This window comes from Leuresthes tenuis, unplaced genomic scaffold (assembly GCF_036924035.1).
Source record: "Leuresthes tenuis unplaced genomic scaffold, fLeuTen1.0.hap1 SCAF_7, whole genome shotgun sequence".
In the NCBI taxonomy this organism is placed as follows: Eukaryota; Metazoa; Chordata; class Actinopteri; order Atheriniformes; family Atherinopsidae; genus Leuresthes; species Leuresthes tenuis.
Window position 1 is genome coordinate 642188 of NW_027325361.1, and position 23526 is coordinate 665713.

Below are 23526 nucleotides of genomic sequence, written 5' to 3' on the forward strand. Positions count from 1 at the left end.
GAGCTACAAACCTCCACCTTAAAGAGCTACAAACCTCCAACTTAAAGAGCTGCAAACCTCCACCTTAAAGAGCCTCAAACCTCCACCTTAAAGAGCTACAAACCTCCACCTTAAAGAGCTACAAACCTCCACCTTAAAGAGCCTCAAACCTCCACCTTAAAGAGCCTCAAACCTCCACCTTAAAGAGCTACAAACCTCCACCTTAAAGAGCTACAAACCTCCACCTTAAAGAGCTACAAACCTCCACCTTAAAGAGCCACAAACCTCCACCTTAAAGAGCTACAAACCTCCACCTTAAAGAGCCTCAAACCTCCACCTTAAAGAGCCTCAAACCTCCACCTTAAAGAGCCACAAACCTCCACCTTAAAGAGCCTCAGACACCTGAACACACACCAGTTTCTGAGCTCTGACTCTTCTGAAATGACAGCAAATCAAATAGATTTGTTAGATATGGGGTCAGCTGCATCTGGTAGTAATGTGTCTCCACCACAAGGGGCAGTAACACGCTGCCATCCGACAGGAAACAGCAGAAGAAGAGAAAAAACTGCCAGGAAACGCTCCCACAGCATCAATCTGCCGTGTTTCAGTTTTCAGGTGCGAGCTTCATTAGTTACGGCCGTTCAGCTGTAAAAACAACAGAACACACTCCCTGATCTTCTGAGGTGGCCTTTGTGTGTCAGATCTTCCATTTAAAGGAACCCCGATGATCTCCTGTTGGATTTATTGGACTCATTTTGGCTTCGGTGACACAGAAAAGACATTTAAAGATGTCCTGAGTTTCCTCTTCCTCCATGTTCTTCGTTTAATCTTCTTTAACCACTTTTCTCCGTCTCTGCGGTGGAGCTTCAGAGGTCACATGATGCCCGTTTTTCACCCGTTTCACATCTTTCTGGAGCCTGAAACAAAGAGTTTCAGCATCACATCTGCGAGCCGCTGCGGGCGCCACAGCTGGATGGTGTCTGCAGAAAGACTAAAACGTGTTTCAGGGCACTTCTTTGTGCGTTTCCAGCTGCAGACGGACTTCCTGGGAATAGGTGCATCATGAATATTCATCCTGAGGTCGGAGCAGCTGCTGGGAAACGGACTCCTGGCTGCAGCAGGTGGAATCTGTGCGTCTGTCTGCTTCAGGCTAACAGCGGAGAAGCACAACAACAAACCAGGTCTGTTGCCAACATGTGGCGTCAGCTCCTGGTTTCCAGCAGGAAGACCTGCCCGCTGGGACCAACTGGACCTGAGCTGGACTCAGAGCAGGATAACCAGCTCCTCTGGGTGGGAACCTGCAGCTTCCTGTTGCTGGTGGCCCCCCCCCCCCCCGATGCTGTTATCCACCTGATCCTCTGTGATGGATCAGGATGCCCCCTGCGGGGGGGGCTCAGACTGCTGAGTGGCGTTTGAAGGAAGTTCTTCTGCTTGGACTCATGAGGAGGGTTCATCCAGACAACAAATCAAACTCCTTTTCCTTTCCTTTTTAAAGACATTCATTTGATTTGACAGGATTATGATCGAATTCCAACTGTATCTGGTCCTGGAGAAGAGTGACGTCTTCCCTGGAAGTTCAGGAAGTTCCAGGATCTGTGGGTCTGATGGGAACTCAGACCGTGGTTCTGGTTTTGGTTCATCGTGAGTTTTCTCTGCAGGAAGGCAGGGATGGAGGGATGATGGAGGGATGATGGAGGGATGATGGAGGGATGATGGATGGATGGAGGGATGATGGAGGGATGATGGAGGGATAATGGAGGGATGATGGAAGGATGGAGGGATGATGGAGGGATGGAGGGATGATGGAGGGATGGAGGGATGATGGAGGGATGATGGAGGGATGGAGGGATGATGGAGGGATGATGGCCCCGGCACAAAGAACAGATAATCTGATGTCACACTTTAGAGATAAATGAAATAAAGGAGTTTAAAATGGGCCCATCTGAGGTTTGGGCGGTTCTGGTCCCGAGCTGCCAGGCTGTGAGCAGCAGCAGCATCAGGTGTCCCTCTCAGGTGCCTCTCAGGTGCCTCTCAGGTGACCCTGAAGGAAAGCCTCCACAGAAGCTGCTCTGCTCGCCGGGCCTGAGGAGGATTCTTAATAGAACCAACGGAGCAGCTTCCCAGGACTCCCTGCTGCTCCGAGCCTCTCATCTCTGTCAGAAGGAGAATCACATGTCATTTCCTGTTTGATCCCTTCTCCTGACGGGGAACTCTGCTGCCTCCAGGGCAGTTTCCATAACTCTGTTCTTCAGGGTTAAATCCAGTTCCCTCCAAACTTTTCCCCGAAATGTTGCAGTTACGCCGCCACCGAGGCCCGAGAGAGAAGAACCTCAGCTGGGCGTCCAGATGTTCCAGCAGCAGCAACAACTGCAGAGTCGCCTCAGGAGGGCGCCGCTCCACAACAGCTGCGACACTCTGACCCGAATCCCCCGTTGGTTCTGTCAGAACCATCCACCGATCTCACAGCCGAACGAGCCACTTATTTACCTCCAACCACCTGCTGTGATGTCATCGAGTTTCAGAAACGAATACGATTAAAGTTTCCTCACAAATAAACTTAAACACCCAAAACATGAACTTTAGTTCCAGAGAAACTTAGAAAAAGAGAAAAATCAGTTCAATCAGACAAAGAAAATAAATCTCCACATGTGGGAATGTGTTTTTTCTTTGTTCAGCCACTGAACTCTGACCTTTGACCCATTCAGGCAGAAAAAAGGCTCCTAACTCAAGGGATGAACCAGTGTTGTGTCGACACAGAACAGACAACTTAGCAAAGAAGCCATTTTGAACTGGATCTTTAGGCACTTTGTCACAAAGACACATCATTTGTTCCCATTTCTTTAGCTGCATCCATGAAAAACAGCAAAGAAAACACAGTTTGACAGACAGAAAATAGGATTTCTGCAGCAACAAGGTGATTCCCAAAGAGCTATTAGCTGAAAACTTGGCATATCTCAGCATGGTGTGCAGTGTGTCCTTAAAACATTTGAGGAAACTGGACAAGTGGAGGACAAAAGAAGAAGTGTCAGGCCTAAAAAACTATCTCCAGCAGATGAACAGGATCTGAAAGTGATGTCCTTAAGAAAGAGGAAAAAATCCAGCTGTGACCTGACAGGACCTGAGAGATGCATCTGGACCTTCAGCTGATCCATCTACTGTTGGCCCAAGCCTCATCAGAAATGGGCTCCATGGAAGGGTGGCTGTCAAGAAGCCGTTCTTAAGGAAGGGAAACAGGGAGAAAAGGCTGAGCTGTGCCAAATGACACAAGAAGTGGACTGAAAATCAGTGGCAACAGGTCTTATGGAGGGATGAATCCTCCCCAGAGCCCGGACCTCAACATTATTGAAGCAGTGTGGGATCATCTGACAGAGAACGGAACAAAAGGCAGCCCACATCCAAAGAAGAGCTTTGGGATGTCCTTCAAGAAGCCTGGAGAACTATTCCTGAAGACTCCTTAAAGAAATGACAGAAAGCTTGTCTCAGAGGGTTCAGGCTGTGTTGGAGAATAAAGGAGCTCAGACCAGAGATTCACTTTAAAGCTGCTGAGAACTGAGAAAAAACTCTGTTTCTGCCTCAGATTCTGGGTTTATGTTCATGTTTGATCATGTTTCAGTGAATCTCTGCAGCTGCTTCCTGTTCTTATGGAACTATGGGAATAAATGAGGCTGATCAGGACTCTGAACAGTTTTTGGACAGAAAGTCTCAACAAGCTGTCAGGTCTGATTATTTTCTGATTACAGGGAAACAGAGTCCCTGTTTTACAGCTCATCACACAGCAGGAAGGTGTTTTCCCGAAGTCCAACGCTCCGGATCCGGCTCTGCACCTCTGGACGTTTAAAGCGTCTCCTCCGGCTGCCTCGCAGTGAGAAAAGGACTCAAACGTCTCCTTTTGTCCCAGTTATCGCTGCAACATGAGCCAAGTGATGCAGAGAGGGAACAGATGGGCTAAATTAATTATCCCGTGTATGTTTAAGCAGAGAGGTATTTATTTGCGTGAGTGGCCGAGGGCTGGAATTAAACGGTGCAGGAAAGGGAAGAGAGAGGGATGGGGGAGAACTTCCTTTTCAGCAAATCTCGAGGAAAAGCGACGTTTTCACGAGCTCCAAGCGATCAGGTTGCATCGCAGAGTGGTTTCAGGGAATTCTAAATAAATCCGAGGGAAACGGTGAACTGGTCGGAGGAGGAGAGCTCTTTGTTTACAGCTGACTCTGGAGACCTGAATCGGACCCTCCGAATAAATAAATACCACCGCTACAGGAAGTTCAGCTGCTTCCCCTCAGGCCCAGTTTAGTTTTATTAGCTACAGTCCTGCAGAGATACCAGACCTCCTTCTCCTGCATGTGTGCTGCTCTCTGACTTCTCCCTAAAAGGAGGATTCTGATCAAACTCATAAACCTAAAGTTTCTGGGCTCCAGGATGTTCTCAGAGCCTCTGGAGTCACATCAGGGAGCAGCAGAAACATAGCTGTCCCGTTACTTCTGCAGAGGATGTGAAAGCTGCTCGGAGCTGATCTGGTTTGAGTTGATGGGATTTGAACCTCATGTTTTAAAGTCCAACTATTGACCAGGTTATGAGAGATTTGACTGAATCTCTGATGTTAAAATCTGATTCAGGAGCTGAAAGGATTAAAAAATGCTAACGATCTGCTTCGATGCTTCGTTTAACCCCCCCAACATGTTCTTATCAGACGTGCACAACGTGCACACGTTTGATTTATGGAGGCAGGATGGATTAATGTGAACTAATATTCTAAAAACAGCTCATTTTATCAGACGTGTTGCATCTGTAGCATCAGAGGCTGCTGGTTAAGGTTAACTGCTGTTATTCTGAGTCTCTGAGCTGCCTGATAACAGACAATAAAACAGGAAATAAGAGGCTTTGGTAGGATTTCAGCTGCATTAAAACACAGTTCATGAAGGCAGAGACAGGAGGAGAGAAGCTAACAGATGCTAGCAAAGCTGGATGTTAGCTGGGAAGCTAACAGATGCTGTTATGCAGTGTTCTGTGTAGATAAATATGTTTTTGGTCAAATCAGCCAGAAATAACTGAGGCTGAAACCTGGTTCAGAACTAAAATTTTCTCTGTTAAATTGTTTTTATTGTAAAAGTTTTTCTTGTCATAATAATCAATTAATCGATAGAATACTGGGTTGCCTAAACTTAATTAAACCTTTTATTTTAAGGCTGAATTAAAGCTTTTTATTCTCAGGCTGAATTAAAGCTTTTATTCTAAGGCTGAATTAAAGCTTTTTATTCTAAGGCTGAATTAAAGCTTTTTATTCTAAGGCTGAATTAAAGCTTTTCTTTTAAGGCTGAATTAAAGCTTTTATTCTAAGGCTGAATTTAAGCTTTTATTCTAAGGCTGAATTAAAGCTTTTTATTCTAAGGCTGAATTAAAGCTTTTATTTTTTAGGCTGAATTAAAGCTTTTTATTCTAAGGCTGAATTAAAGTTTTTATTTTAAGGCTGAATTAAAGCTTTTATTTTAAGGCTGAATTAAAGCTTTTATTCTAAGGCTGAATTAAAGCTTTTATTTTAAGGCTGAATTAAAGCTTTTTATTCTAAGGCTGAATTAAAGCTTTTATTCTAAGGCTGAATTAAAGCTTTTTATTCTAAGGCTGAATTAAAGCTTTTATTCTAAGGCTGAATTAAAGTTTTTATTCTAAGGCTGAATTAAAGCTTTTTATTCTAAGGCTGAATTAAAGCTTTTTATTCTAAGGCTGAATTAAAGTTTTTATTTTAAGGCTGAATTAAAGCTTTTATTTTCAGGCTGAATTAAAGCTTTTATTTTCAGGCTGAATTAAAGCTTTTATTTTCAGGCTGAATTAAAGCTTTTATTCTAAGGCTGAATTAAAGCTTTTATTTTAAGGCTGAATTAAAGTTTTTATTCTAAGGCTGAATTAAAGCTTTTTATTCTAAGGCTGAATTAAAGCTTTTATTTTCAGGCTGAATTAAAGCTTTTATTCTAAGGCTGAATTAAAGCTTTTATTTTAAGGCTGAATTAAAGCTTTTATTCTAAGGCTGAATTAAAGCTTTTATTTTCAGGCTGAATTAAAGCTTTTATTTTAAGGCTGAATTAAAGCTTTTATTTTTAGGCTGAATTAAAGCTTTTATTTTAAGGCTGAATTAAAGCTTTTATTCTAAGGCTGAATTAAAGCTTTTATTTTAAGGCTGAATTAAAGCTTTTATTTTAAGGCTGAATTAAAGCTTTTATTTTAAGGCTGAATTAAGGCTTTTATTTTAAGGCTGAATTAAAGCTTTTATTCTAAGGCTGAATTAAAGCTTTTATTTTAAGGCTGAATTAAAGCTTTTATTCTAAGGCTGAATTAAAGCTTTTATTCTAAGGCTGAATTAAAGCTTTTATTCTAAGGCTGAATTAAAGCTTTTATTTTTAGGCTGAATTAAAGCTTTTATTTTTAGGCTGAATTAAAGCTTTTATTTTTTAGGCTGAATTAAAGCTTTTATTTTTTAGGCTGAATTAAAGCTTTCATTTTAAGGCTGAATTAAAGCTTTTATTCTAAGGCTGAATTAAAGCTTTTATTTTAAGGCTGAATTAAAGCTTTTATTCTAAGGCTGAATTAAAGCTTTTATTTTTAAGGCTGAATTAAAGCTTTTTATTCTAAGGCTGAATTAAAGCTTTTTATTCTAAGGCTGAATTAAAGCTTTTTATTCTAAGGCTGAATTAAAGCTTTTTATTCTAAGGCTGAATTAAAGCTTTTTATTCTAAGGCTGAATTAAAGCTTTTTATTCTAAGGCTGAATTAAAGCTTTTATTCTAAGGCTGAATTAAAGCTTTTATTCTAAGGCTGAATTAAAGCTTTTATTTTTAGGCTGAATTAAAGCTTTTATTTTTTAGGCTGAATTAAAGCTTTTATTCTAAGGCTGAATTAAAGCTTTTATTCTAAGGCTGAATTAAAGCTTTTCATTTTAAGGCTGAATTAAAGCTTTTTATTCTGAGGCTGAATTAAAGCTTTTATTTTTAGGCTGAATTAAGGCTTTTATTTTAAGGGACAGCAGAACATTTCACTCAGTTTCTCCTCTTCTTGAAGAGTTTCTGGAACGGCTGACCTCAGAATATCAGAGAAATTAACCTTCATTACTACCTCTGTGCTACCTGGACCTTTGTACAGAACCAGTGTTCCTGTCCCTTTCCGGGCGGAACAGAAGTGCAGTAAAGCTCAGTTTGTTTCAGTCCACATGTCAGCTGATGATCTTTCACACATGAAACAAGAAGAAGAAGAAATGAGTTCATCAGCCAGATCAAACGTTCGCTTCTCTGCAGAACAGAACTCATCTTTGTGATCCGCTCAGGACGAAGCACACAGAGACCAACTCTTTGGGCCTCGTCAATAATTCAGAGGCGGGTCTGCGGCCCGGAGGTGGAGGAGGACAGGTGTGCGAGGGACGCCTGCACAACAACAGCTTGCTCTCAGCAGGGGTCCCGGGAAGGAGCAGGTGAGCAGGTATCCATTGCAGCGTTTCCACAGCGTTTCCACAGCGTCCATCTGACACCGGAGGAAGAGGAGGGAGAGGAGGGAGAGGAGGGAGAGGAGGAAGAGGAGGAAGAGGGGGGAGAGGAGGAAGAGGGAGAGGAGGGAGAGGGAGAGGAGGAAGAGGAGGGAGAGGAGGAAGAGGAGGGAGAGGAAGGAGAGGAGGAAGAGGGAGGAAGAGGAGGGAGAGGGAGAGGAGGAAGAGGGAGGAAGGAGGAGGAAGAGGGAGGAAGAGGAGGGAGAGGGAGAGGAGGAAGAGGAGGAAGAGGAGGGAGAGGAAGAGGAGGGAGAGGAAGAGGAGGGAGAGGAGGTAGAGGGAGAGGAGGGAGAGGAGGAAGAGGGAGGAAGAGGAGGGAGAGGGAGAGGAGGAAGAGGGAGGAAGGAGGAGGAAGAGGGAGGAAGAGGAGGGAGAGGGAGAGGAGGGAGAGGAGGAAGAGGAGGGAGAGGAAGAGGAGGGAGAGGAGGGAGAGGAGGGAGAGGAGGGAGAGGGAGAGGAGGGAGAGGAGGAAGAGGAGGGAGAGGAAGAGGAGGGAGAGGAAGGAGAGGAGGAAGAGGAGGGAGAGGAGGGAGAGGAGGGAGAGGAGGGAGAGGAGGGGGCGCTCGAGGTCCACAGCAAAGGTGGGGAGGGAGGAGAAAGCATCCCGCGTTTCAGGAACGTCTGACGCTGTCGGCGCCGAAGGAAGCGAAGAACTTCATCGACTCCGAGCCACGGGCCGACTGAAGGAAACCACAGGAAGGGTCCTCCAGGCTGAGGCTGATCCAGAGTCTGCAGCCGAGGCTGATCCAGAGTCTGCAGCCGAGGCTGATCCAGAGTCTGCAGCTGAGGCTGATCCAGAGTCTGCAGCCGAGGCTGATCCAGAGTCTGATCCAGAGTCTGCAGCTGAGGCCGATCCAGAGTCTGCAGCTGAGGCTGATCCAGAGTCTGCAGCTGAGGCTGATCCAGAGTCTGATCCAGAGTCAGTCTGCAGCCGAGGCTGATCCAGAGTCTGCAGCTGAGGCTGATCCAGAGTCTGCAGCTGAGGCTGATCCAGAGTCTGATCCAGAGTCAGTCTGCAGCTGAGGCTGATCCAGAGTCTGCAGCTGAGGCTGATCCAGAGTCTGCAGCTGAGGCTGATCCAGAGTCTGCAGCTGAGGCTGATCCAGAGTCTGATCCAGAGTCAGTCTGCAGCTGAGGCTGATCCAGAGTCTGCAGCTGAGGCTGATCCAGAGTCTGCAGCTGAGGCTGATCCAGAGTCTGCAGCTGAGGCTGATCCAGAGTCTGCAGCTGAGGCTGATCCAGAGTCTGCAGCCGAGGCTGATCCAGAGTCTGATCCAGAGTCAGTCTGCAGCTGAGGCTGATCCAGAGTCTGCAGCTGAGGCTGATCCAGAGTCTGCAGCTGAGGCTGATCCAGAGTCTGCAGCTGAGGCTGATCCAGAGTCTGCAGCTGAGGCTGATCCAGAGTCTGCAGCTGAGGCTGATCCAGAGTCTGCAGCTGAGGCTGATCCAGAGTCTGTTTAACACCAGATATCATGATGATGGCAGTTCACCCTCAGAACAGCGATTCTGGGCCAGAGTTCTGAGGCAGCGAATGAACACGATTAGCTTCCTGCTGGAAGATAAACTCGTTCAGTTTCCTTCTGCTGGCATGTTTTCAGATTTTCCTTTTGGGTTCTTTGGTGGTTTTTTGGTGGTTTTCCGCCAGCTTAGAGGCGGATTACCGCCATCTAGTGGACTGGAGTGTTCTGAGGGACACGGCTGGCTCTGAGCGTCAGAACCGGAGCGACTGGGCCAGCCTCTGCAGAGTTACTCTCCGGCTGCAGCGTGAAGCTGAGACAGAATCAGCAGAATCAGTCAGAGACTGAAGCAAAGATTAAAGCAGGAACAGCTGACGTTTAATCATCTAAACAGCTTCATTAAAGCCAATCAGCTCAGAAACCGAAAGCTTCAGTCAACATGTGAACATTTCTGCCTCTGATCGTCATCACTGACAGTTTCAGTGACACCAAACTGATGATTTGTTCTAAGAATCCTGGATTTATTCACTTCTTCTCAACCGTTTCCAACTCAAAGCATTTATTGATCAGAGATTAAAACATGAAACATCTGGAATAAAGGAGCTAAATGGGAGGATGTCGGCAGTTTGGAGGTGGACGAACATCTGGAGAGGAACAGAACACAGCTCCACCACCACCTCAGGTTTTATCTCTAACACCAACAGATGCAGTTTCTGACGTTTTAAAGCCTGAAACGGTTTAATGACGTCACTGATCTGAACGTACGACCAAAGAAAAAACAACTGAATTAACTGGAAAACAAAAGAATGAAATGTTAGGAGAAATTTAACCTTTTAAGCCTTTTAAGTTGTTGTTTGATGGACTTTCTGTGAAGGATGAGAGCTCCCAGGGTCAGGGGTCAGAGGTCAGAGGTCGGGGCGAACCCAAAGGAGGGAGAATCAGGTGATTAATCCACCTGCTGGTGTCTCACAGCCCTTTAAAGGTCTGTTGCTGCCTTTGGCTCAGAAGAAGCTCTCAGTTCTCACGGCTCTGCTTTGGGTTAATGATGACGTAACGCTCTGAGTCTGACACCGAGCCGCGGGTCGGAGGTCATGGGAGCGGATCCTCCCGCCGTGTTTGGACGGAGTCCCTGGGCAGCCGTCGTCACCTGTCACTCACAGACGGAGGCGCCTGACAGGCTGCGCTCAGGGCGCGAGTCAACAGTCGTCCACGGTGACGCTCACACTCCTGAACCCACACCTGACGAGCTGATGGAAACATCTGGATCTGCGGTCGGACCCCAGGTCGCTAAACTATGGAAGCTGTGACGGGTCCTCGGCTTTTAAAGGTTTCTGAGGCCCAAACTGAGCCGGTTCTGGTGGGTCTGGCTGCTCAGAGTGAAGGCTGGGCGGCCCGCCGGGCCTCTGAGGCCAGGCCGGGACACCCAATCTGCTTCATTAATGCTCCCAGCAGCCCTCTCTGGTTTCAGCTGCATCGCCGTGGAAACACAGCAGGCAGCAGCACAGACTCTGATTGGACCCGTCCAGCACCGCTCATAATCTGTAACACATCAGTTTAACAGGACAGTGAGAGGTGGAACAGAATCAGAACCACCATAATCTCACAGAGGAGAAGCTGAAACCAGAACCAGGAGGGAGGATGTTAGCAATTAGGACCCAGCAGATGTGCTGCTGATTAGCAGTGAGGATGAATCCTGTTTGGAGGGTTTGGATCTGCCGTCTGATTCTGATGACCTCACACAGCTGGGAGCCACACTGGGCCGGGGGGTTCTGTAAGGAACCGGATTAAAGGCTAAATTACAATAAGACAGAGTTATTCAGCTCATGTAGACGCCTTAATCTGACTAAGAACTGGACCCCGAGATAACTCGGTGAGTTTATCATCAGGAGACGATATTCCTGCCGTCAGAAAGAAAGAAACAACGCGATGGAGAACGTTGTGCATCGTCTGTTCCATAACCAGCTCATCACAGATGGAGAGGGACGCAGCTTCATCTCGCTCTGCGTTCGCCATCTTTCTGAATGCCTGAGTTTGTTGTTGTTGGCGGTGAAGACGCCAACAGGAAGTGGCTCTATTAGCGATAGCTGAAATGGGGACAGTGCCACCTATGGTACCGGGGTATGACCTGCTTTGTGCCAGTGATTCCATTCATTCACCGCCATATATCCAAGGATAATTACCCTCAGATAAGGAGCAGAACCCAACTGTAGCTCCAGTTAATCTCAGCATATAAACCCTCTGACTGTTAGCTTCTTGCAGTGCTGTCAAAAACATTCAAGACGACAAATATCAGGAAATACTGATGTTAGGCAGATATTTCTGTGAATCCCTGTTTATATCCAACATATACTACTACTGTCAAGGAAAAAAGCAAATATTTCTGAATTCTGGCCATTATAAGTCAGGATAGCTGCATGAGATAGTGAAATAGATGGATTGATCAGTTACTTCAGCTTTAGTTTAGATGACTTCACCACTTAATGTTAACTCGCTCTTTGGAGCCGGAACAGAAACTTTCTCCGGTTCATTTCAGTTGAGTTGATGGATAATTCCCCTCAGATAAGGAGCAGATCCCAACTGTAGCTCCAGTTCATCTCATCATAAACCCGCTGAGTGGGAACTTTTTAAAAAGTGGACTGAGGTAGAAAACTTCTAATCAGCTCAGAAATGTTTTCAGCTCAGAGTTAAAAACAATCTAAATATTCTACAGAGAGCTGAAGGAGGCGGAGCCTCAGCGGCGGGAGGAGGCGGAGCCTCAGCGGCAGGAGGAGGCGGAGCCCCAGCGGCGGGAGGAGGCGGAGCCTCAGCGGCAGGAGGAGGCGGAGCCCCAGCGGCGGGAGGAGGCGGAGCCCCAGCGGCGGGAGGAGGCGGAGCCTCAGCGGCGGGAGGAGGCGGAGCCTCAGCGGCAGGAGGAGGCGGATCAGAGGATCCTCTGAACCGCAGGTTCAGCTTCAGGTGGGACCGAACGAATCGTTCTGAAACGACCTCAAACTGCAGCACAGAGACGACTCCGACAGACGCCGTGTGAGCGCAGCTCCCCCAACCCCCCCACGGCGGATTAAGCAGGGAGCCAGCTGTAGAGATGTGGGGGGGGGGGGACGCATGCTGCCATCAGCCTCTCCAAGGTGACCCCGGTTAAAGCTGGCAGCACATCTGTAGGAGAGTGACCGCCATCAGGCACCGGCTGCCCCCCCCCTGCACGCCGCCCGCCTGCTGAAGGCGGGGGGGGGGACACGTGTTCCACCCTTAAACAGATTCTGACCTGAGCTGCAGGTAACACCTGAACAGCTTCAGGTCAGACTGGTCAGTCCCCCCCCCGCCCTGTTTCAGCTGAAAACCTTCCTGATGTTTCTGCTCAGGTTTCTGCAGCCTGTGGACATCAGGGAGCTCCGATAGGCTCAGAGCGGCCCATCAGGGCCCATCAGGGCGGCCCATCAGGGCCCATCAGAGCGGCCCATCAGAGCGGCCCCTGGCGGTTCTGGGGCCTCATGTTGGACTCCTGCAGATCAGAGGATGCAGAGAACGACCCGGTTGTTCTTTGACTGTGAGCGGTGGGCGGGGGGGATAGCGAGCCTGAGGTCTCCCATGATGCCCCACCAGCTGTTCGCCCTCGGCTCCCCGGGTGGGCGGGACAGAGGGGGTTCAGAGCCCCCCCCATCAGAGGTGCTTCCAGAACACGGTGACAGACTGCGTGGGTCAGGGGCGCCACGACCGGACAGCCATAAGTAATGATGTTCTGCTCTGAACCACGGTAATTAGGCGGGGGGGGGGGGCGTCCTGCTGCGCCCACATGTGATCTGTGAGGGGACGCCGTCAGAGGATCAGCTGAAGGTCCAGATGCATCTCTCAGGTCCTGTCAGGTCACAGCTGGATTTTTTCCTCTTTCTTAAGGACATCACTTTCAGATCCTGTTCATCTGCTGGAGATAGTTTTTTAGGCCTGACACTTCTTCTTTTGTCCTCCACTTGTCCAGTTTCCTCAAATGTTTTAAGGACACACTGCACACCATGCTGAGATATGCCAAGTTTTCAGCTAATAGCTCTTTGGGAATCACCTTGTTGCTGCAGAAATCCTATTTTCTGTCTGTCAAACTGTGTTTTCTTTGCTGTTTTTCATAGATGCAGCTAAAGAAATGGGAACAAATGATGTGTCTTTGTGACAGGCTGCTGGTAACAAAGTGCCTAAAGATCCAGTTTAAAATGGCTTCTTTGCTAAGTTGTCTGTTCTGTGTCGACACAACACTGGTTCATCCCTTGAGTTAGGAGCCTTTTTTCTGCCTGAAGGGTTCAGAGGTCAGAGTTAAGTGGCTGAACAAAGAAAAAACACTGAAAATGCTCAGGAACAAGGACTGAAGATGAGTTAAAAAAGCAGAAAAACTGTGAAAGAGATTCAGAAAGCTGCAGAACTGTTGATCAGGACACTTTAAAGGTTACAGAAAGCTGCAGAACTGTTGATCAGGACACTTTAAAGGTTAAAGGTCAGAATGAGGCTGATCAGGACTCTGGTGTTGGACTTAATGATTATCAACAAGTGATCAATACATTTTCTACTGGGTTACTGTTCTTTGGTTCAACTTCTGATTGAAGAACCATCTTTTTTTATATATTTGTCCTTTCTAGAGGAATCGGTTGAGTTCAGAGTCACAGGAAGAGAATTAAGTTAATAAGAAGCTGAAATTAGTGCCTAAGTTCTGGGTTCTGTTGGGATAAATTCTGTTAATAAACAGAACAGTGAAATAAGGCAGATTTCTGCTCTAAAAAGCTGTTTCTGTCCACCTTTGGGGGCTCTTCTGTTTCCTTTGCTGCAGGCGAATGTTTCACAGCAGAATCGGGACCTTCTGGCTTCACCAGCCTCTCAGTAAAGTTCGCTCTGTGAGTTGGAAGCACTTCATCCTCACAGAGCGGGACACCTCTCGCCTCATTAATCCGAAGCCACTGGCTGGTGCTTCCTGTCCACGCTCGGCTCTAATCAGGCGGCCGATGACATGCAAACATCTGGCAGCTTCCATTAATCCGCCGCCGCTGAGCTCAATGAACTAAGTAGCGATCTTGATTCCATTTCCTGGCCCTTCTATCCATTTGTGTGATTGTTTAATCACTCTGATTGCTATTAAAGCATTAACAGGTTAAATGTGCTGCTCAGTGTGGGAGGCAGCGGAGCCTCACTGTGATGTGATTAAAGGGACATTTCACAGCGTTCCACAGCTGCTGTGATCTGCAGCTTCCATGGGAAACAATTAGGACCAAGTTGTTAATGTTAGCTGAGCCCACACAGCTGGAGCTCCCACACACTGTCTGAAAGCAGCTCCCACAGCACAGCAGAGTCTGCACACAGCTGTGGTTCTGTCAGCAGGTTCTGGACCACAACATGAGCCCCTGCATCAGTGCCAGAGCCCAGAAAGCGTCCCACAGGATCTGCTGGAGGTGCTGGATGAAGCCTCTGCTCATCACAACCAGACTTTTACACACTGAAACTTGTTCTGTTAGAAGCCCAATCAGGTCGTTTCTGTGGGTAAACAACCTCGTTGCTTTGGTGTGACATCACCGCGGCCGGCGTTAGGGAACTGAGGCCAGACACACGGCGTCCTCTCAGATGTCAGAACAGACCGAGTCGGGCCAGCAGTGTTTAGGGCTCATCTCCTGACTGTGAAAGAAATAAAGCTTCATGCATGAAGCAGATGTGGAGCACAGAAACCTTTCAGGGGGTCCAGTTACAACACTTTACTGAAGCTCTGACACTTCCTGGTTGACTTTAGACAACATCATGTGACCTGGGTGACCTGGTGGGTCACGGTTGGGTCTAAACCTCACAGACGCCGTCATGACCTCACGGATAACGTTAAACCAGCAAACCTGGGACCGTGTTTCATTTCATGCTCTAAAACACTGAAACCTTTCATCAGGTTGGACTCAGTAAGTTAGCAACCAGTTAGGTTAGTAACCAGTTAGCAACCAGTTAGGTTAGTAACCAGTTAGCAACCAGTTAGGTTAGCAACCAGTTAGCAACCAGTTAGGTTAGTAACCAGTTAGCAACCAGTTAGGTTAGCAACCAGTTAGCAACCAGTTAGGTTAGTAACCAGTTAGCAACCAGTTAGGTTAGCAACCAGTTAGCAACCAGTTAGCAACCAGTTAGGTTAGCAACCAGTTAGCAACCAGTTAGGTTAGCAACCAGTTAGCAACCAGTTAGGTTAGCAACCAGTTAGGGTTACTAACCAGTTAGTAACCAGTCAGTAACCAGTTAGGAACCAGTTAGGAACCAGTTAGTAACCAGTTAACGTTAGTAACCAGTTAACGTTAGTAACCAGTTAACGTTAGCAACCAGTTAACGTTAGCAACCAGTTAGGTTAGCAACCAGTTAGGTTAGCAACCAGTTAGGTTAGTAACCAGTTAAAGTTAGTAACCGGTTAGCAACCAGTTAGGTTAGCAACCAGTTAGGTTAGTAACCAGTTAGCAACCAGTTAGCAACCAGTTAGGTTAGCAACCAGTTAGCAACCAGTTAGGTTAGTAACCAGTTAAAGTTAGTAACCGGTTAGCAACCAGTTAGGTTAGCAACCAGTTAGCAACCAGTTAGGTTAGCAACCAGTTAGCAACCAGTTAGGTTAGCAACCAGTTAGGGTTACTAACCAGTTAGTAACCAGTCAGTAACCAGTTAGGAACCAGTTAGTGTTAGTAACCAGTTAACGTTAGTAACCAGTCAGGAACCAGTCAGGAACCAGTTAGGAACCAGTTAGGAACCAGTTAGGAACCAGTTAGTAATCAGTCAGTAACCAGTTAGGAACCAGTTATTAACCAGTTAGTAATCAGTCAGTAACCAGTTATTAACCAGTTAGGAACCAGTTAGGAACCAGTTAGGAACCAGTTAGGAACCAGTTAGTAACCAGTTAGTGTTAGTAACCAGTCAGTAACCAGTCAGGAACCAGTTAGGGTTGGTTGAAACCTTCCTGATCAGCTGCCTCGCAGCAACAGAATCAGATCGGCTCACAGAGTTCCTGTTTTTCACATTAAAGGATTAAAGGATCGTGTCTCCACAGCAGGATCTTCTGGTCAAACCAAGAAGTTAAACCTCATCATCAAACGTCCTGTAAAATATTTCCACAATGTTCTGGAACCTCGAAGTGACGACCTGCAGGAGCTGTAAGACGATGAATCCATCCTCTGTTTCTGCAGAGCTTTCACACCGAGTCCGGATCAGAACATTCTCAGAATCTGGATTCAGCAAACAAACAGGATGGAGAAAAAGGCTGAAAACGTGAATATTAATAATAATAATACTGAAGCGGTTCTGTTTCCGGGCCGCTGGCGGCTGCCTGACAGAACAGGTGATATTTACTGAGAGGGAACATGGCACAAGTCCATTTGTGCCAATCCAGCAAACAGCAAACAGCCTGAAGACTGACACCTCCGCTGGCAGCCAAACGCACCATGGCTGCAGACCAAAAACACGCACGTGCACGTGCACAGTCCCAAATACCAGATGGCGTTTCTGGATTCTGTTTCCAATTTTTTTCTGTCACAATCACAAAAGAGCGAGCGTGTAAGAGCGCACACACCCGTCAGCACGCTGCTGCTCTCCAGCAGCCATGAATCTGATGCTGCTTTAAAGGCTGTGACACTCAGGTGGGACTCGGCCCTGATTGGCTGCTCCAGCTGACCATCGACTAAGAGCCGTCCAATCAGAGGAGCCGATTCAGCCACTTTCATTCATGCAGTCAGAGCGACGGTTTCAGGTCACTGAGGGTCAAACAGTCACCAGCTGATCGATCAATGGGTTCTGTGATCAGAAACCAATCAGATCGATCAGGACGCGGCTTTAAGGAGAATCTGAGAGGAAGTGGGTCCTGAGTGGAGCCTGTAGCTCAGACACTTTACAGCAGAAGCATCATTCAGAGGCTCAACAGCTCACAGGAAGCTGCACTTTTACTGCCTCAGGCTGGACTTTGGGATCTTTTCTGCTTTCTACACAATCCCAGTTTGAAGTTTAGATCTTTCCAGAGTTTTCCTCAGAAAGTTCAGCTCAGAGTGCAGTGATGTCACACTCTGAATTCTGGGAAACATTTAGCTTTAAACCACTTTCATGCTGACAGTTTGTCTTCTACATTTACAGGTTATCCATCCAAACGCAGGTGTTTCTGCCTTCTTTCCCTCAGTGTGACTGTCAGAGTGAGAGGCCTCACAGTTTGATCTTAAACCCCCTCAGAGCCCCCCCCACACTCCAGTTCACTCCCATTATATCTGAGCTGCTTCCTCCTCAGATCTGGAGGTGAGGCTCTCTTTAACCTGCCAGAAAAACTAGAGAAAACCGGAGATGAATGAATCCAGAACAAGATTCTGCTGCTCACAGTTCAACAATCGTTTCAGTCCAGCTTAGGAATCCTAGGAATCACCATGGCAACCAGTGACTCAGCAGAAATCTGCCATCGTGGCCCTCAGATCAAACCGAAGCGTTCAGGGTCAGGTTCTGCAGAACTTTGCTTTTCAAGGTCAGACTTTGAAAATAAGGTTCTTCTTTTCACTTCTGAGAGAATCGCGGGTCGTTGAGCAGCTGCAGGGGAAGATTCGTCCATGAGGAGGAGACCAAACTGAGGAAACAGTGTCCTGCAGTATCAGCTTCAGCCACGCTGTTGGGTTACTGCAGGTTTACACAGAGGCCAGCGTCTGTGGAGGCGGTTTGATACAGAGCCGGCAGAAACAAAGCGGGCTTTGTTGAACAGATCTGCAGCTTCAGAGCGGCTGACAGCGCCGCAGGTCACCTGCAGCGACTCCTCTGCACACCATCAGATCAGTGCACCTCCTCTGAAAGGTGTTCCCAGAACGCTCAACAGGTTCAGAGACCGGAAATGATGCACTGTGAGGGTCAAAGGTCAGAGGAAGTAGTTACACCTGAAACTCATTTCAAACCCTCGGTCTGATCAGATGTTTGTGCTGAAATCAGATCCAATGATCTCATTTTTACAGGCTGCAGGGAAAAAGGCCTGAAGGTGGATCAATCCGCCACTGAAAATAGTTCCCATGAAATACAGATTAACTAAATATCTGGGAAAAGTCTCACTACCTCATCATCATCATATTGTGTCTCCTCCCAGCAGGAGACACACACACACACACACACACACACAGACACACACACACACACACACACACACACACACACACACACACACACACACACACACACACACACACACACACACACACACACACACACACACACACACACACACACACACACACACACACACACACACACGAGCGTCCGGCCTGAAGAAGAAGCAGCTGTCTTGGCTGGTCGCCATTTTACTCCAGGGAGAAACAGACAGAGAGCAGGAGGAAGAGGAGGAGGAGGAGGAGGAAGAGAAGAGGAGGAGGAGGAAGAGGAGGAGGAGGAAGAGGAGGAGGAGGAAGAGGAGGAGGAGGGAGAGGAAGAGGAAGAGGAGGAGGAGGAGGAGGAAGAGGAGAAAGAAGAGGAGGAGGAGGAGGAGGAGGAGGAAGAGGAGGAGGAGGAAGAGGAGGAGGAGGAGGAGGAGGAGGAAGAGGAGGAGGAGGAGGAGGAGGAAGAGGAGGAGGAAGAGGAGGAGAAGGAGGAAAAGGAGGAAGAAGAAGAGGAGGAGGACAAAGAGGAAGGAGGAGGAGAAGAGGAGGAAGAGGAGGAGGAAGAAGAAGAGAAAGAAGAGAAAGAAGAGGAGGAGGAATACGAAGAGGAAAAGGAGGAAATCGAAGTAAAGAATAAGTGGAAAAGGAAGAGATGGAGAAACGGCAGAAAGAAAAGCTGTTCAGGTCTTTCTCTCCTTCCTCAGGTGACTGAAAGGTAGAAGCAGGAAGAAGCAGTCAGCTGACAGAAGAAGCTTCGGCTCGTCACAGGTGGATTAATCCGCCACAGAAAGTAGTCCAAAAGCATCTGGAAGAAGCTTTGAACAGAGCGACGCCACCAAATGATCCACAGACCTGAGTCCAGACCAGAACAGTTCTGGTTCTGATTCAAAGACACCATTAATCAGAACAGACAACAGAACCTGCAGCAGGTTCCAGACTGAAACCAGAACCATGGTTCTGTTCAGCTTTTCCTTTTCTGTGCAGAAGTCCTCGCACCCTGCAGCCTGCTCTGAGAGTTTGAGTCCAATTAACTCACAGCGGTTCTGTGATGAGTTACCGAACAGGTTCTGGTTCTGGTTCTGGCAGAGATGGATCCTGACAGCAGCAGGAAGTTTCTCCATAAACCTGCAGTGTTCACAGCTGGAAGAGTTTCAGGTTCTGTTACGCCCTCACGTAGGAATTCATTTCAGCTGTCCACACAGTGTCCATGTGGGTCAGAACTTCTGGCCCGGATCCCCTGAAGCCGCCTCGGGCTCAGCTTCCCCTCACTAAGACCCGCAGCCCAGCAGCGGATATTAGAGCCCAAAGCCTCGGCTCTGTGCACAACAACAAGAAGAAGAGCCCAGGTTCTGGTCGGTTAGAGACAAATCACAGCCCAGAGAGTTCAGCGCAACAAAGTGACCAGAACACGACCCAGAACACGACCCAGAACACGACCCAGAACACGACCCAGAACACGACCCAAATACTGAGCCGAGGGAAGCTGCGACAGAACCGAGGAAGCAGAGGGAAGGAAGACCGGAAGGAAAGGAAAGAACAGGCCGAAAAAGCAGCTGAAGCCAAGAGGAAAAGCTGCAGAAAACAAAAGTTTGTCTGGAGATTCATTCATTTATTTATTTATTTATTCATTTATTTATTTATTTATTTATTTATTTATTTATCTATTTATCCGAAGAACAGCTCAACTATTTATCTATTTATTTAATTTATTTATTTATTAACAGCTCGCCGTTAACACGCCTTCACCGTCTTTTCTTCAGGGATTAATAAAGTTTCCTGAAACAACACAGAAAAGCAGGAGGAACCAGAAATGAGATTAAAGCCGAGGATCGAGTCAGTTTGACAGCCTGAGACTCGCCGGGAGCTCGCCGCGTCCTCACGCCGTCCACGCCACGGCATGAGCGGGGAGGACGAGAGACGAGGAGGGGGGGGGGCAGCGAGCACGCCGTGTTCAGGAAGTTCAAGCAGACGATCCAAATCCTCCAATTTCCTCCTTGTAATCAGCTCTGCCCGCTCAGGGCCGCCTCCAAATTGGAAACATCTTCTGCTCAATATGACACTCCCTGTGCAGCGCTCACGCACGTGTGGGCGCGCACGTGTGGGCGCGCACGTGCGTCCACTCAGAGCTGGAAAGTGACTCATCAGCTGTTCAAACTGAGGATACGTCTGGTTTTTATTAAAGGGACAGTCCGCTCCGTGTCTGGAGCAGGTTCTGACCAAAGTTAGGGTTAGGGTTAAAGTTACTGAGCAATAAATCAGAGGCTGAAACCGCTTCATGACACCGACGCCGTGGCGTTCGGGTCATTTCCACCAAACAGAAACTGGAGGAAAAACACGGTGAAGGTTCACAGCGACGCACGGCTGCTCGTGCACGAGGTGAAGATGGTTTGTCAGGTGACTGAATAATAAATGAAAATAGCTGAAAAAAGGCAGGAAGTGAAAAGATGCCCCCCTGGTGGTGGGACCGGGTACTGCAGCAGACTTCCCTTCCTCATTATCAATCAAAATGATTAGATTAGATGCTCTGTGACCTGACATTTGGGTTCTGAAGCCGTGTGGGTTCTGCTCTGCTGGTTTCTGTCCTCGAAACGCATTAATGCTGCTTTAAACCTCACAGAGAGGTCCGACCCGCTTCAGAGAGGCTGCTAACGAAGCGGACCTCACAAAGAGCTCGAATACAGAACCGAGCTGGCAGCACATCTGTGTCAGTCAGAACAAAACAACCTGAAGCTCAGCCTGATAAAAAGGTTTCTGTCCTGAACCTAAACCCAAACCAGAGTCCTGACAGAAGAAGATGAACTGATGAAAGACATGAAGCTGAATCCTTGTTTTTCTTCAAGTTTTAAACAAAATGAGTGCACAGAACCCCCCAAAAAGTCCCGATCCAGAGTCCTGACCCAGAGTAAAGTGTCCTGATCAACAGTTCTGCAGCTTTCTGAAACCTTTAAAGTGTCCTGATCAATAGTTCTGCAGCTTTAAACCTTTAAAGTGTCCTGATCAGCAGTTCTGCAGCTTTCTGAAACCTTTAAAGTGTCCTGATCAACAGTTCTGCAGCTTTCTGAAACCTTTAAAGTGTCCTGATCAATAGTTCTGCAGCTTTCTGTAACCTTTAAAGTGTCCTGATCAATAGTTCTGCAGCTTTCTGAAACCTTTAAAGTGTCCTGATCAATAGTTCTGCAGCTTTCTGAAACCTTTAAAGTGTCCTGATCAACAGTTCTGCAGCTTTCTGAAACCTTTAAAGTGTCCTGATCAACAGTTCTGCAGCTTTCTGAAAGCTTTAAAGTGTCCTGATCAACAGTTCTGCAGCTTTCTGAAACCTTTAAAGTGTCCTGATCAACAGTTCTGCAGCTTTCTGAAACCTTTCGCAGTTTTTCTTTGGACATTTTCTGCTTTTTCCCTCATCTTCAGTCCTTGTTCCTGAGCATTTTCAGTGTTTTTTCTTTGTTCAGCCACTTAACTCTGACCTTTGACCCATTCAGGCAGAAAAAAGGCTCCTAACTCAAGGGATGAACCAGTGTTGTGTCGACACAGAACAGACAACTTAGCAAAGTTAAAGGCAGCCCACATCCAAAGAAGAGCTTTGGGATGTCCTTCAAGAAGCCTGGAGAACTATTCCTGAAGACTCCTTAAAGAAATGACAGAAAGCTTGTCTCAGAGGGTTCAGGCTGTGTTGGAGAATAAAGGAGCTCAGACCAGAGATTCACTTTAAAGCTGCTGAGAACTGAGAAAAAACTCTGTTTCTGCCTCAGATTCTGGGTTTAGGTTCATGTTTGAACATGTTTCAGTGAATCTCTGCAGCTGCTTCCTGGTTTTATGGGAATAAATGAAAGAAAAAGCTCAGAAAAGTAATTCAATGTACAAAGTTAAAGTTGAGCAAACAGCAGAAATCTCAAACAATCAGACTTTCTTTCAGCAACACTGTTTAAATGAATCTAAAACACAGAGCGACAGCTGACTCCATCACTGTTCAGCAGCTAAAGAAAGAGACTAAAACAGTCCGAGGGAAGAAAAGACCTGCAGCCGAGCCCACAGGCTGTTTTCAGCAGGTAAGGAGGGACTGGAGCTGCTGCTGAGCAGCGGTCCTTCAGCAGGACACCCACAGCTCTGAGATTCCACCGTAAACAGGAATCATTTGCAATAAATCACAGCTGAAAACCCACAGGAGAACTTTTAACCCCCGACTGTCCACAGGAGAACGCTCACAGGTGACATCTGCGTGATAAAATCATGACTAAGGATGCATGAAAGAATGTGCACGGAAGAGAAGTTAAATATGTGGGAAAGGATTCCTGAGCTTTAAAATGTGGCAGCTAAATAAATACAGAAGCTTTTTCTGTCCCCGACAGATTCACCCAGCTTCAAACATTTAAGAACCCGGGAGATACAGAAGAAAAGCTGCTTTATTCTGAGGGTCCTGCTTCACATCTGCGAGGATTCTGCTGGACCGTATGTTCTGTGGGTGTCACATCAAACTCAGACATGTTTATGCTTCCCTCAGAGGTTTGAAAAGGAGTAAATATGAAGGGAAACATGTGGGAGTAACAAACTGCAGCTTCTGACCCGGTTTAAGGTGGATTTACAGCTTCTGACCCGGTTTAAGGTGGATTTACAGCTTCTGACCCGGTTTAAGGTGGATTTACAGCACGGCTGTTTCACCGTGAACCAGGTGACAAAAGGTCCAAAAGCTAGAACAAGCAGATCAGACCTTCTGCTCGGTTCTGTCCACGTTACGCTGAGCCGAACCGGCCCAACATGCAGCCGTTTGTCCAACCTGGCAACATGCAGCCGTTTGTCCAACCTGGCAGCAGCTCAGAGCTTCATTTTAACAGAAAGTGTGAGTTAAAGTCCAGAAAAGAGCAGAAAACCAGCCGGTCCGGCCCGGTTTAACCGTTTAAATTCACAGCACAAAGGAAGCACACCAAAATATTTTTACACCTTCAAATTAGTCTGAACATTAAAGGGCGAATTAACATTAAATCAAGAAGACAAATTCATTTAAAATGAGATTAAAAGGAAAATCCTGCATTTTTTGGTCGTCCTGTTTCAGATTAATCTGATTAATTATCATTTTAAAAGCTGATTTTTAATGTTTGCACTGATAAAAAGAAGAGTTTTTATTGTAAATGTTCCTGCGACACAAAGCAAGACGATTAATAAATAACTGTTAAAGTCAAACTAATTTCTCTCTTTTAATTTAGTTTTTTTTATTGATTCCAGTTTTAAACACAAATAATAAAATGATGCAAAATTCGAACTGAAATTATTTAAAAAGTGCAGCTTTTATAATTCATAACAGAATTAAAACACGTTTTCAGCAGAAAATCCAGAAATCTGCTGCCTCAAAAATCTGAACTTTATTAAAACTTTATTTAAACTTTATCAAAAACGCAAAAAAAAATAAAAATCTGAAGTTTCTGCAGCTAAAAAAATTAAAAGAAACTGAGATACATGAGACAAAAATATGAGATTAATTAGAA

General features: G+C 46.6%; 1 protein-coding gene across 2 annotated transcripts in view; it reads right to left on the bottom strand.

Moving 5' to 3' along the window:
- Positions 1–23526, bottom strand: part of nfia (nuclear factor I/A) — a 174195-nt gene that overhangs the window by 149150 nt on the left and 1519 nt on the right. The window lies entirely within an intron of this gene.